The sequence below is a fragment of the Microcaecilia unicolor genome, chromosome 1, assembly GCF_901765095.1.
Source record: "Microcaecilia unicolor chromosome 1, aMicUni1.1, whole genome shotgun sequence".
Lineage (NCBI taxonomy): Eukaryota > Metazoa > Chordata > Amphibia > Gymnophiona > Siphonopidae > Microcaecilia > Microcaecilia unicolor.
In genome coordinates this window covers 445,560,770-445,576,878 of record NC_044031.1, presented here as the reverse complement: position 1 = coordinate 445,576,878, position 16,109 = coordinate 445,560,770, and positions in this window count along the sequence as shown.

Genomic DNA, 16,109 nt, shown 5'->3' with positions numbered 1-16,109 from the left:
CACCATCAGTCATAGCCTATAGACAACTATTCTCCCATTCCTCTGCACATACTGACATATACCCTGCTACTACTGCCACTATTACACCTCCTCCCCCCACCACCAAGTGCCTGCTAGACATATAAACACACCAAAATACACAGGTGGGTGATGGAATTCTGCATTGATCTTTTTTAAGTTGTCATGAAATTCTAGACTTGTTAAACACCTTTCTTCAAAAGGACATCAAGAACTGGAAGAATGCACAGCAACGTTGCTTTGTAAAGGTTTATAATGCTTTGACAGAAGTCAAAATTCTTTTCCCAAATCAGACAAAATGTCAGAAATTCATCTAAACCTGTGTTAATTCTGAAGGCACAGAGAAAAATTGTTTGTAGTAGCATTAGAAAATATCCCTCTTATAGATCTGCACAAAGCTGACCTTATTAAAAAGAAGAAAGACAAAACTAAGAACACAAGCTGTGATTGCAGACTTTTCAGCCCAAAAACTATGCTCTTGAAGGTGTACAGTAAGACACAAAGGACCTAACACTTGTCCACTGGCTTGTCCTCTCCCACTTGGACTATTGCAACGGAATTTATGCAGGCTGCCAGGCCTCACTGTTGAAAAAGTTCCAAACAGTTCAAAACACTGCCGCTAGACTCATCCTAAGAGAATGACGCTTTGCACATGCCAAACCCTTGCGCTTCAAACTCCATTGGCTGCCTGTACAGGAGCGCATTGCCTTTAAGCTCTGCTCCTTAACCCATAAAATCATCTATGGGGCTGCCTCAGATTATATGCACTCCTTGATCGACCTTCCACCCAGGAATGCCAATCCTGCTGCTCGGTCCTTTCTCCATCTACACTTCCCGAACTGTAAGGGTGTCAAGTACAAGAAGATTTTCACCTCGTCCTTACGCTATTGGAGTCCTAAACACTGGAATGCTCTCCCGTAGCACCTTAAAACTCAAGCGGACCACACCCTCTTCAAGAAGTTGTTGAAGACCTACTTCTTTGCTAAGACTTACTCCCCACTTTGCACCTCTGATTGATGCACCCTCCCTGACCCTCACCCTGCTTAGATTCATACTGTTAGATACTGTTTCCCCCTGTTTACTCCTTGTATACTTTTCTAAGTTTCCTATCTTGCAATTTTACTTAACTCTTTCAATAGAAATCAAACAAAATAAAACATGGAAAAGAAAATAAGATGATACCTTTTTTATTGGACATAACTTAATACATTTCTTGATTAGCTTTCGAAGGTTGCCCTTCTTCGTCAGATCGGAAATAAGCAAATGTGCTAGCTGACAGTGTATATAAGTGAAAAACATTCAAGCATTGCTATGACAGTCTGACAGGGTGGGAGGATGGGGGTGGGTAGGAAGTATGCATGGGGACATCAAAGTATATCATTGGTATTCTAACAGGGTGGGTGTGGACAGGTGAGGGGAGGGTGATCAACAGAGACATACAGCTTTATGGTTTATAATGGGCTAGGAACCCCAGGTCCTTGTTAAGTCCTTTCTGTTGGGTGTTAAAATATTCAATCATTCTGACTTCAAAGGTCTTACGTTCTTGTATGGTTTTTAAAGTTACCTTTGAGGATTCTCACTGTGAAGTCACTGGTGCAGTGTCCTGGTCCTGTGAAATGTTGCCCAACAGGCGTGGGAACCCTGCTGGCACCAGCATTGTTTATATGATGTCTATGTAAATTGAATCTTGTCTTAAGCATCTGGCCTGTTTCTCCAATATAGCATCCTTCATTACATTTTTTACACTGAATGATATATACACCACATTGGAAGATGAGCAAGTGAAAGATCCCTTTATGTTGAATGTCTTTCCTTTGTGGATGACTTTGGGGTCCTGTGAAATATTTTGGCATAGTTTGCAACTGGATAAATTACAGGGAAGTGTGCCCTTCTGTTCCTTTTCAGTCAGCTAGCACATTTGCTTATTTCCGATCTGACGAAGAAGGGCAACCTTCGAAAGCTAATCAAGAAATGTATTAAGTTATGTCCAATAAAAAAGGTATCATCTTATTTTCTTTTCCATGTTTTATTTTGTTTGATTTCTATTGATAACCTTAAGAGTGGACTAACACGGCTACCACACTCCTCTACTTAAGATGGAAGATACCGCATACAGCCGCATGAAAAAGCAAATGAACAAACTTTTGGAAAAAGAAACAAAAGTAAACAGTCATCTTTACTTTCTGACAATCTGCAAGAAGAATGACATCATTCCCAAAGGACTGAGGATCAAAAATCCTTTGGCTACTACTTACAATTCTGACTATGCAGAGAAACTCTGCAAACGCACTAGTCAGAAATTAAGAAATGAACTTATACATCAACTCTACAAGAAAAAAAGAATAATACAAACCCAAAGGGATGTAACCATGAGGAACATGGAGGAATTACATCCACACCTTGTGAACCAACTTAAAGAGGACCTACATAACATCCAGGGAGAAAAACAATACATTGCTATCCGCAAAAAGGAAATAAAGCTATATTCTCTTCTTCAAAATCAAAGAGAGAGAAACTGCTTATCCTTGAATAGCTACAGCTCTGCAGAACCAACAGCTCCAGACACTTTGGAGACACTTGGATACACTTCTGAGGCTTGTGAAAATCAGAGCCCAAACAAACCAGGGAATACTGATCACACCTTTACAGATGCAACCAAATGGGGATAATAACCTCTCGAACCATCAATTATCACAACATGAGATCTCTGTGCTTTCCAAAGGGCTCTCATTTCTGCCCATCGATAACCTAGATCAAATCCAGCTATATTCAGACCTAGAAGAATTCTTCAGAAAAATGCGTCTTAAAGCACATTTCCACAATAGAGAGACATCAAATGATCCGAAATACAGTCTTAAACAGAAAGAACACTTATTTCACCCCCACAGGAAGGACAAAACTACAAACTGGATAACTACATAGAAAGTTTCAGGACATAGGGTTTAAATCACAACTCTCCAACAAACAAAAAAGAATTCTGTACAATCTTACCCCCCCACCAGAAAGAGCGGCCATAAGAATCCTACAAACTAACGAACAGCATTATCATCAACCCGCAGACAAGGAGGCGCAGTGGTAATTATGACATACAAAAATACATTGAAGAGGGCCACAAACAGCTCTCAGACAATAAATACTACAGGAAAACTAACTGAGGACCCCACACAGGATTACACAAACAGCTGAAAGACCTTATCAAAACATTTCCTACACAAGAGCAAACTCACCTGAAGAAACTCATACCAAATCAACCTTCCGTAGGCACATTTTACATGCTACCCAAGATCCCAACAACTGGGAACCCTGGCAGACCAATCATATCAGGTATTGGCACACCACGGAAGAAATATCTGGATTCATAGAGGGAATTCTGCAACCTCTCGTACACAAACAACAGCTTCATACAAGACACCACAGACTTTCTGAATAAATTGAAAAAATATCAAGCAACTACCACCTAACACCCTTCTGGTCACGATGGATGTAGAAATCACTATACAGCAACATTCCACATGCGGACGGGCATAGCTGCATGTGGAAGACTCCTAAAAAATCCACACGGACCATCAATACTCTCCAGAAACTATTACAAAATTAATCAATCATTCTTTAACCTCACAACTACTTCCCACTTTAACAATGATATCTATCCTGCAAATAATGGGCACTGCGATGGGCACCAGGACAGCACCCCAATATGCCAACCCTTTTTATGGCTGAGCTGGAAAGAGACGTTTCTGAATACACACCAGACCAAACCTCAAAATACTACCGGTACATCGATGACCCATTTTTTATGATATTGGACGGAGGGTGAAGAAACACTGAAACAATTTTATTCTGGCATTCAATACATACCATCCTACATCAGATTCAAAATTGACTACTCCCCAGAAAAAGTCAATTTTTTGGACACCACGGTCTCAATCAGTTGATGGCTGTATACAAACATCTGTATACAAGAATCCACAGACAGATGTAGCTATCTCCACAACTCCAGCTTCCATCCTTCACATACAAAAAGATCCATCATTTACAGCCAAGCCACAAGATACCACCGTATCTGCTCTGACCACAGGGACAGAGACAGACACCTTAAAACCCCTGACTGAATCCTTCAAACAGAAGGGCTACAACCCCAAAATAATCTCCAAGAATATTGCCTCCTCCCTCAAAACACCCAGGGAGAACTCTGCTACAGCTACAAAAAGGAAAAAAAATCCACAGACAGAATCCCGCTTGTAGTGACATACAATCCAGAGCTGGAAAAACTGAGGCAAATCATAAGAGATCCTACAACCTATACTCCAGGAGGATGAATTACTGAAAGAGATATTCCCATCCCCACCAGTACTGGCCTTCCGACAGCCACCCAATTTAAAGCACAAGCTAATCAGAAGTAAACTTCCTTCACAGACGGAAAAGGAACAGAAGGGCACACTTCCCTGTAATTTACCCCAGTTGCAAACTATGCCAAAATATTCACAGGACCCCAAAGTCATCCACAAAGGAAAGACATTCAACATAAGGGATCTTTCACTTGCTCATCTTCCAATGTGGTATATATCATTCAGTGTAAAAATGTAATGAAGGAGTGCTATATGGAGAAACAGGCCAGATGCTTAAGACAAGATTCAATTTACATAGACATCATATAAACAATGCTGGGCCAGCAGGGGTCCCACGCCTGTTGGGCAACATTTCACAGGACCAGGGACACTGCACCAGTGGACTTCACAGTGAGGAATCCTCACAGGTAACTTTAAAAACCATACAAGAACGTAGACCTTTGAAGTCAGAATGATTGAATATTTTAACACCCAACAGAAAGGACCTTAACAAGGACTGGGGTTCCACGCCATTATAAAACCATAAAGCTGTATGTCTCTGTTGATCACCCTCCCCTCACCTGTCCCACCCACCCTGTTAGAATACCAATGATATACTTTGATGTCCCCCATGCATACTTCCTACCCACCCCTCATCCTCCACCTGCAGACTGTCATAGCAATGCTTGAATGTTTTCACTTATTACACTGTCAGCTAGCACATTTGCTTATTTCCGATCTGACGAAGAAGGGCAACCTTCGAAAGCTAATCAAGAAATGTATTAAGTTATGTCCAATAAAAAAGGTATCATCTTATTTTCTTTTCCATGTTTTATTTTGTTTGATTTCTATTGATAACCTTAAGAGTGGACTAACACGGCTACCACACTCCTCTACTTAACTTTTTGTAAGCCACATTGTGCCTGCATGAGTGGGAAAATGTGGGATATAAGCGAACCATAAATAAATAAATAAATAAACATAGTAAATGATGGCAGATAAAGACCTGAATGGTCCATCCAGTCTGCCCAACAAGATAAACTCATTTTACATGGTACGTAATAATATATTCTGCTTGTTTCATCCCTGTAGTATTTTTTCACATAAAGACAGTGAATGACAGAAAATATTTGAGCTTTGCCAAATAAATTATAAAATGAGATTTTTTTTTGGAAAAAGAGATATACAAAAAAACACCTTGCAAAAATATTCAGACTACATCGGAAGTTGGCTTCTGTATGTAGACATCTTCAGTTTCATCCCTGACCACTAGTTTTGATGCATCTTGTCTATGGTTCATGGATGTATCTGAACTGACAATATTTATACTAGTCTGAAGAGGCAGTAAGTATTCTGCCCTCACAGTGAATGTGCATTGTAATTCAGCATATAATGGCAATTACTTCCTGATTAGAGTGTAGTCTGTATTCCTAGTGGTCAATCCTAAGCATATGACCTCCTCCTCCCTCTCAATAGACTGGGTATGGCATCACTCCCACAGAAATAAATGTAAGAAAGCAAAAAAGTATGGGAATGACCAAATGTGATAAACCAAGGAAAGGATCCAAGTCCTTTATTATATACAGTATTTGCTTGAAGACAGCATATCAATACAAGCAGCAGACGTCATTTCAGGGTGGGCTCAACACAGGTCCCATGGTTTGGCCTATGCCTTACTCAGGAGTCCTTAGAAATATAAATTTTCAGAATACAAAATCATATATAATTACAGGGTGTGCAAAAAAAGCATAATATCAAAGTGAAATGGATAATTTATAAGTGGACAACTGTGAATGATACAGACAAGTGATTATGACAGAAGATGAAAGTGAACTATCACCAAAGTGTGTATTTCCGAAAAGCATATATTTATGTTTTGTTATAAACATATATGTGCACAGATATCGTGTGTGTGAAAAAAATGACCCAAAGTGATATGTGAAAACTACAAATGATGCATATAAACTATGCTATGCTATGTTATACGATTCATATATTCCACTAAGTTCAAGACTGATTCTACGTAGATTACAGACAATAAGTCCTTCTTCAGTAGAATTTACAATTGCATATCAAATACATTGAAACTAAAAAGCATCGTTCTCATCAAATATATTGAAACTAGAAAACACCTTTCTCATCAAACAAAAAAGGTTTTAACACTTTACTGAAGGAATAATATTGTGTTATTCTCCACATTTCTAAAGGCAGTCTGTTCCAAAGCCTAATTCCCTGGTGTAAAAAGGAAAGCTCTAACATGCTTTTCTTCTGAATACCCTTAAAAGACAGTTTAATTTTAAACGACGTTCCGATCTACCTCAGGTAAAAGATGATGGGAAATCCAAACAATTAATCAGTCTACCACATCTATCACCATTCAGCATTTTGTATATCATACATGCTTGCTTAACTTTAATCTTGAAGATACAGAATGCCAATGTAGCTCTTTCAACAGTGGGGATGTTCTTTCTTACTTTCCCAGGCTGTAAATCAATCTTGCGGCTGTATTCTGCAGAAATCGAAGTTTTTGTAACTGTTTTTTAGCAAGACCCCCAAATAGTGAGTTACAATAATCTAAGTATGGAATCAGGATTGCCTGTGCCACTATTCTAAAGTTATCCAGGTGTAATTTAGATTGAATTACTCTCAGCTGCCGTAATCAGAATTTTATTTTTTTGATAAAGCTTTCACGTGTAATTCAAAAGTTAAGCCTGAATCAGTTATGACTCTCAACACTTTTTAGTGGTCCTCAATCATTAGTTTCTCACCTGTACCCAATTCCAGACACTTAGCTGTCAGCTTCTCATAATCTCCAAACCAAAGAACCTGCTTTATTTTATTTCAGAAAATTAGCTTTAGCCCAGTTATCAGTTTTGATGACAATCTCCCTCAAGAAAGTCATAGTATCTTCACACTTTTCTCGAGCTTCACACAGAAGAAAAATAATCTGCATATGAGTAGACCAATACTCCCAAGGTGGACAGCACTGTTCCTACCATACGTAAATAGATGTTCAACAAGGAAGGTGACAACAGTGACCCTTGAGGAACTCTGCAATCTGCATTTCACTGCAAGGATAACTTAGAATCCTTTCTTACACTATATATTCTCCTGTGTAAAACCTCAGTAATGCATTTCAAAACAGTACCACTCATTCCAATCTGACTAAGCCTATTCTGAGTACTGGGAGTTACCTCATTAAATTGGCATATATTATGCTGACTCCTATTCCCAAATCAATGGGAACTGATTTGTCTATGCCTGAAAATTATAGATCAGTGGCAAGCATGCCATGGCTTGCTAAACTTATTGAATCTGTTGTGAATACTCAATTATGTGACTACTTGAGCAAATTTGACATTCTTCATATTCCACAACATGGTTTCAGACCACTACATAGTACTGAAATTTTGTTGCTGGAAATGGTAACTGAAATCAGACTGGCTTTTAGTAAGGGAAAACAAATGATTTTGCTACAATTCGATAAATCAGCCGCCTTTGATGCGGTGAACCATGATCAACTGTTGAATAAAATTAAAAAAACATTGTCAACCAGACCACTATGTCAGAGGGAGCTGTCTTAAGTAGATAGGAAGGACAAACATGTAAGGGGGTCTTTTACTAAGGCGTGCTGGCGTTTTTAGCGCAGGCAAAAAATAGGCACGCGCTAAATGCTAAAGATGCCAATATATTTCCTATTTTTCTAAATATCTATCAGCTGTTTAGTCCCGGGGTTGGGATAGCACTTGTAAATTTTAAAGGTTCTCTTTGCGCCCCAGGAATACCCTTCTCCGGGGACAAAGGGTCTGCGCTTCCACTATCAGTTGGGCCGACTGCCTAAATTCTTTTGATATTCCATCCCAGTGATATTTCTGTTGTGGAAGCACCAGAAGGCGTAACTCTAGGATAATGCCCATGACCATGGCCTTCTGTCTATCAGAATCTAAGTGAATCCCTGGTCATCTATGTACCCACATGTATTCTATTAAAATGTAACAATAATCTATATACACACTGGGTGTCAGTTGTGTGTGTGGCTTAGTTTGTAGTATCAATGAAAGGTGAAGAATATTTGAAAATAAAGACAGAGAAAGAGTTCAGAAAGAAGGCTTTATTCTTACCAAGTTTTCAATCAAGTACAGACATCAAACAGATTCTGGGTTCAATCGTATAGAGCTCCGCCGTCTGAGCAGTGTTGGGGAAGACTCCAAAATTAAGCCAAATTCTCCCTTCTTTTATACCCACAGATCTCAATAGAAGTCTATGGTAAAACACTTTTTTTTTCTAAATATTTCTCAATTTCTTAGATCATACTTTCGTATCCGGCCAGATGTTCATCTGTACCCATTTCTTTTCCGTTCTATCTATTTCTAGAGATTACCACACTTCCGTAAATGTCAACATGTTTTTGGAACAAGTTGTTTTTCTCGTTTACTAAAATATCTTTATAGTTTCACATCTTCCTTTTGTAATACCTTTCATAACATCTTATGATCTGTGTGCCATCTTATGGAAAATAAGTCCCATTTTAAGAACATCATTTTATTCATCTTATCCATTATTCCTATATTATAGGTGCCACATTCCATTAGAAAGTTGTACCTGGTCTTGTCAAGACTCCTGCTTTTTGCAGATTCTCAAATATGAAGCTATTAGCTTGTTATCAGGCCTAGTCAGTGCTTTTTGGTTGTTTTAAGCTATGTTGCTTGGCCCATCACTATTCCAGTGTATAGGTCTTCAAGCTAGCCCATATATTAACATTCCCCTCTTCACCCTATCCCATAGGGTGACACCAGGGTTAATACACCATGGTACCATCCATTCCAGAAGGTATCCTATAAGGCCAAATTTTCTGAGTCTTACGGTTAACTGGTACAGTCAGATTTGTTTTTGGTTTAAGATTACCATCTTGGCACCACTTCAATTATTTCAATCCTTCTTATCTATATCTGTGGTTATACAAAAACTTATAATTACTATAATAATATTTTTGATTCAACCCTTTAATATGCAGGTTCTAACTTATTCTTACCTATGTGAGTATATATTGTTATCAATCATAAATTCTTTGGTTATATACTGATTATATCTTGAGTATACATTTGCATAGATTTACATAGGTTATGTAGACATTTTGCTCATGTATCACTTCATCTTATAAAGCTTTATATGGTTATATTGTATCCCTGTGTGCTATTACCTGATTATACAGTTGCAGACATCTCTCTAGTGTCTCTAGCATTTGCATAGCGATTGGTCCTTCTCAGAGGGAGATAGTCCAATGTGTTATCTCCAGTGGTGTTGGGAAGGAGATTTTCGTACAGGACATATTGTCCTGCTGTTGTCTTTTTCATTATTGCAGTTTCAATTAAGCGTTCTACTAAGCCTCTAGCACAAGGGATTATGCAACATCCTACTAATACAAAAATTGCTACCACTATAATTATAGTAGTGGCTGCTGAAATGATAAATGTCTTCCATTTACCAAAAGCTCTATCCATCCAACCAGTCCAGGATGTGTCAACACCAGAGTTCTCTGCCAACTCTTGTGACAGTGAGGTTAAGCCTTCCAAAGCTCTGGTGATTGATCCATCTGGAGCAGTGTTGTTGGGGATAAAGGTGCAACACTGTGTACCTATTTTCCGGCACACTCCGCCATCCGATGCCAAAATCTGGTCAAGAACTAATCTATTTTCTAACGTCATTCTGCTGGTGGCATCTAATTGTGTTGCAATTCCTTGAACCGCGTCTCTGGTGTAATTGACAAATCTCTGCTGGTTGTAATATATATAGTTGATCCAGTCTAAATTTTTATTTATAGTAGCCCACCAAAAGAAAGCTGATTCGAACCCTGCGGCTATCTGGTTTCTGGCTTTGAATTCATCAGGTACCCCTTTTGGAACTCCAATTGCATCTATATATACCCGATCATCAAAAGATCCAGGCATTGCATCTCTCTTCACTCGTGAGGAAGAGGTGCTATGAGGAGGGAGCAAAGATGCTATTACAATTGGAATTACCAATTTGACTAAGGCACATCTGCCTGTCCAACTCCTATGGAGTGTATGGTAGATAGTGTGGGTTCCACAGTACCACCATATGTCTGCTCTAGCTTGTGAAAAGTCTGTGAGATTTAGATTTCGTAGAGTCCCTTTTTCTAGGGTTGTGTTACAATTGGTCAAATTTCCTAGAAACCGTGTATTTTTCACCCCATATCGTTCCAGACATGTATGATATCTGGTAGCAGGATCTGGAATCCTGAATGCAGGTGGAACCCTCAGCCGAGGGAGTAAGTAGGGGTGGTGCTCGTCAAGATGTTGACAAGACTGATTCACTTCAGTTGTTACCTGAAGTAACTCTAGCATACATCAAAAACCATCTGGGTCAGGATATAAAACCTATGAAAAATACCGACGGCCATCTTTGACTTGGGACGTTTGATATACTCGTGGTGAGTAAAGGTCTTTTTTGTATCAAGATATAGTACTTTACTATTTACTGAGAATATTTATTTTTTCATAGGAGACTACCTTGAAACAGCATTTTTACGCGAAACATGGATCTTGTCGGTCAACATCTGGTCTCCAGTATTAAGAATTTAATGAAAGCTAAGTACTACTATGAAAATGTGTTATGAACATGTCATATATATAATTCAAGTATTTAAAATTGATATTTAAAATTTAAAAAGCTATAAAAGTAAAAAAAATACTGAAAAAATATAAAAGAGGTACATCTGTGGATTAATGAGGATTGCGTTACTACCCTTTTCAGACATATGCTAGGCTCATTCAGCTTAATTAGGGGAAAGTACACTGATCTGATAGATCCTACTATGACCTCCTGGTTCAATTGACCTTTGGATGATTAAGTGAAGGAGAAAGTGAACAGATTGAAGCAGAGCGTTTGTTATATTGTTAATGTATTCCTATGGGCATTTTTAGCATTTAGCGTGTGCCTATTTTTAACGCACACTAAAAATGCCGGCGTGCCTAAGTAAAAGACCCCCTAAGTAACTAGCTTTCTTAGATAACCTTTTAAGGTAGATAATAGTATTTGTATCAACTTCCAAAAATGTATCTCCTCTCTCCTTCTGTTGCTCCCACCATTAGCAACCCTGTCTGATTTCAACAAGACTTTGCCTAATAATATCTATTTTAGTCTGGAAATAATTTGCCAAGTCAAATTAAATGAAATCATCTGCACCTTATCAGTTGTTATCAATGAGTTGAAAATTTGGAAAAGCTGTTTTGATGATTTTTTTCTGAATCTGCTGTTATTTTTCCATAATATTCCCTTTTTGACACAACAGAATTTTTATATATTTTAATTTCTTCTTTCCACTGTCTATAAATACCGGGATCCTTAGCTTTACTCCAGGATCTCTCTAGCCTCCCACAGCCCCTCTTAAGATTTGCCAACTCTGGTGTATACCGGTGATTCTGTTTTAAGCAACCATTCCTTTTTGTTCAGAAGAGCTAATTCGTCTAAGGATAAAGACACTGCATTTTTCCAAACTTGTAGCTGTTGTATCTCTGACTTTAGTCCTCCCCCACTTTCTGCCAAAAATGTTCTGCATCAATTTTTCCCTGGCCAAGACATGTGTTAATCTACAGATATATGAAAACAACTACAGATTAAGAGACCCTTTTACCAAGCTGCGGGAAAAAGGGCCCTGCACTGGCAGTGGGGCCATTTTTCCCACATGCCATGGCATTTTTTACTGCAGTGGGTAAAAAGACCCCAGGCACACATGGTCATGCGGTAAGAGAACTCTTACCACAAGGCCATGTGACAGGGAGCCCACTGAGGTGGCAATAAGGGCTCCTGCGTTAACCCTGTAGTAATTAGGCAGCACGCAGCATTGCCCAATTACTGCCAGGTTATTGCCACACAAGCCATTTCTAGGGGTTTTCTTTTTCCCATGGAAATGGTGCACGCTCGGGTGAGACTACTGCCGTGGCTGCGTTGGGCCGGCGGTAGCCCTGAAAGATTGAGCGGTAAGTCCGCGTTGGGCTTTCCGCTGCTCTGTAAAGGGCCCCAAAATGAGAGCTGGTGACTGATAAACAAAAAAGAAGATATTAGATGGTGCTCATATATCAATACTACATACCAGGCCTAAAATAAATGGACAAGAATGTTGTAATGTGGAACAGCAATAAATAAGACCTATAAATAAATAAATAAATAAAAGTCAATAGCAGCAAATGACCATGAAAACTTAAGTAATAAAATCAAGACATTAGTTGACCAAAAAATAATATATAGACTGACCAAGAAATGTATATTGGTCAAGACATTATGTACATAAACGTAGTCTAAAACAAAGGTGATGTCAGTTAAAAATGTGGCAGGTTGAAAAATAAATCACACTCTCGTCTATGCCCGCAAATGGGTATGATACTACATCTGAATCAAGTGTCTCCAGTATAAAAAAAAAGGAAGGGTCCTGACCCACTTGGCCACATTTACAATCAAGGAACACATCTAAAGCTCACTCTCATTTAATATGTAGTTGTTTTCATATTTTCATATTTTTGTATTTTGACAACTCATATTTCTAAGGACTCCTGAGGAAGGCATAGGCCAAAACTCAGGATCTGTGTTGCATCCACCCTGTAGTGACCTCATTCTCTGTGACCTCATTCTCAGCCACTGACACTATTGGTCTCTTTCCTTGCCTTCGCAAGAGGATTGTGAAAAATTGCAAGATGACCTTACGAGACTGTGTTATTCTATAACTGACGTACACAACTTGCTTAGGCCCAGATTCAGTATATGGCACTCAACGCTTTTCTATAATGGGCACTGAAAGATGAGCCTCTATTATAGAATAGCCATTGAGTGCCAATTTCAGCATACAGATTTGGGTGCCATGACTTACACTTGACTTACACAGGTGAAATTCCTGAAGCCCAATCTGGGCGCACATCTCCAGTATTCTGTAACACTGTGTGTAATCTTTGATCTTGCTTTTCAAAACCATTTCTGGTATGAAAAACACATACTGCTTGCTTGATTATTTTCCCTTCGTGTAGCTAAAAACTACTGAGCATAACTTATTATCTATAATTCTATTTCTTATCAACAATAGTCTTTGCTTCATTCTTTACGGAAGAAGATGTAAGAGATCTACCTGTACCGGAAATGGTTTCCAAGGGTGATGATGTGGAGGAACTGAAAGAAACCTCGGTGAAACTAGAAGAGGAACTGAGCCAAATTGACAAAGTAAACAGTGATAAATCACCTGGAAAAGATGGCACACACTCCAGGATACTGAATGAACTCAAACCTGAAATTGCTGATCTGTTGTTAGTGATCTGTAACCTGTCATTAAAATTGTCCTAGTATCTGATGATTGGAATGTGGCCAATGTAACACTGATTTTTTTTAAAGGGTTCCAGGGGTGATCTAGGAAATTACAGACCAGTAAGCCTGACTTCAGTGCTGGGCAAAATAGTGGAATAAAATTACAGAACCCATGGAGGGGCATAATCGAATGGAAACGCCTATCTCCATGGGCGTTTATCTCCGAGAACGGGTCCGTGAAGGGGCGGACCGAACCGTATTTTCGAAAAAAATAGACGTCCATGTTTTATTCGAAAATTTGTGAGCTGGGCGTTTTTGCTTTTCAGCGATAATGGAAAATGAAAGTGCCTGGCTCAAAAATGAATAAATCCAAGGTATTTGTTCGTGGGAGGGGCCAGGATTCGTAGTGCACTGGTCCCCCTCACATGCCAGGACACCAACCGGGCACCCTAGGGGGCACTTTTACAAAAACAAAAAAAAAAAGGTAAAAGAGCTCCCAGGTGCATAGCACCCTTCCATTGTGTGTTGAGTCCCCCAAATCCCCCTCAAAACCCACTGCCCACAAGTCTACACCATTACTATAGCCCTAAGGGGTGAAGGGGGCACCTACATGTGGGTACAGTGGGTTTGGGGGGGGTTGGACGAATAAGCATTAAGCAGCACAATTGTAACAGGTGGGGGGGATGGGCCTGGGTCCACCTGCCTGAAGTCCACTGCACCCCCTAACAACTGCTCCAGGAACCTGCATACTGCTGCCAGGGAGGTGGGTATGACATTTGAGGGTGAAAATAAAAAGTAGTGAAATATCATTTTTTTGTGGTGGGAGGGGGTTAGTGACCACTGGGGGAGTCAGGGGAGGTCATCCCCGATTCCCTCTGTTGGTAAGCTGGTCATTTAGGGCACTTATTGGGGCCTTATTCGTGAAAAAACAGGGTCCAGGAAAAGTGCCCTAAATTCTAGCTACAAACGCATACTTTTTTTCCATTATCGGCGAAAGGCACCCATCTCTGTTCAGGTGATAACCATGCCCCAGTCTCGCCTTCACCACGCCTCCGACACACTCCCGTCAACTTTGTACGCGTCCGCGATGGAGTGCAGTTGAAAACGTCCAGGTTCGGCTTTCGATTATACCATGCTATTCATTTTTGTGAGATAAACGTCCATCTCCCGATTTAGGTTGGAACTTGGGCGTTTTTCTCGTTCGATTATAAGCAGGATAGACAAACATCATTTAATGGGACACCAATTTGCTTCATTTGAAGGAGTAATTAAAAATGTGGATAAAGGTCAGCCAGTTGATGTAGTGTATTTAGATTTTCAGAAAGCTTTTGATAAAGTTCCTCATGAGAGACTCCTGAGAAATTTGAGGAGTCATGGTATAGGAGACAATGTCCTTTTCTGAATGAGGAATTGGTTATTGGACAGAAAACAGAGAGTACAGTTAAATGACCATTTTTCTCAATGGAGGAGGATGAATAGTGGAGTGCTGCAGGGATCTGTACTGGGACCGGTGCTATTTAACATATTTATAAATGAGCTGGAAAACATAATGGCGAGTGAGATGATTAATTTGCAGATGACACAAAACTATTCAAAGTTGTTAAAACACATGCAGAGTGTGAAAAATTGCAGGAAGACCTTAGGAAACTGGAAGATTGGGCATACAAATGGCAGATGAAATTTAATGTGGACAATGCAAGGTGATGTAAATTGGAAAGAATAATCCGAATCATAGTTACCTAATGCTAGGGTCCACATTGGGGGTCTGCTCTCAATAAAAAGATCTAGGTGTTGTTGTAAATAATACACTGAAATCTTCTACTCAGACAGTATTTAAATGTAACTCCTTTCACTCTCTCATCTTTTTGTTGGTAGGATAGATTACTGAAATTTAACATAACTGGGCTGCCCTCAATCTCAGTTTAAGAAATTTTAGCCCCTCCAAAACACAGCCATTAGGCTATCTGCCAAGTTCTCTTATGTATGACCATGTCTCTTCTTTATTCATTAAACACCATTGTGTGTGCAATTTTTAGCACTTTATATAGAATTTAGGAGTTTCTGGATGCCAGTAAATGTATAACTTCCCTTGAAAATTAACACTCATGTTTGTACTTTTGTTCTGAATTTAAGGACATTCATCTGAGTCTTAGTATCTAGGGACATACTCTTCCATAGAAACATACAACCACTGAAAAAGCCCATACTTTATATCAACCAAGCTACATCATCAAATCAATGGACACAGTGGCGTTCCTGGGGGGGGGGGGGGGGGGGGGGGGAACCTTCTAGGGCAACCTTCGAAAGCTAATCAAGAAATGTATTAAGTTATGTCCAATAAAAAAGGTATCATCTTATTTTCTTTTCCATGTTTTATTTTGTTTGATTTCTATTGATAAAATCAACTTAGAAATGAAAGAAAAATGCTAATCTCTTACTTCCCTTAGCCCCCAA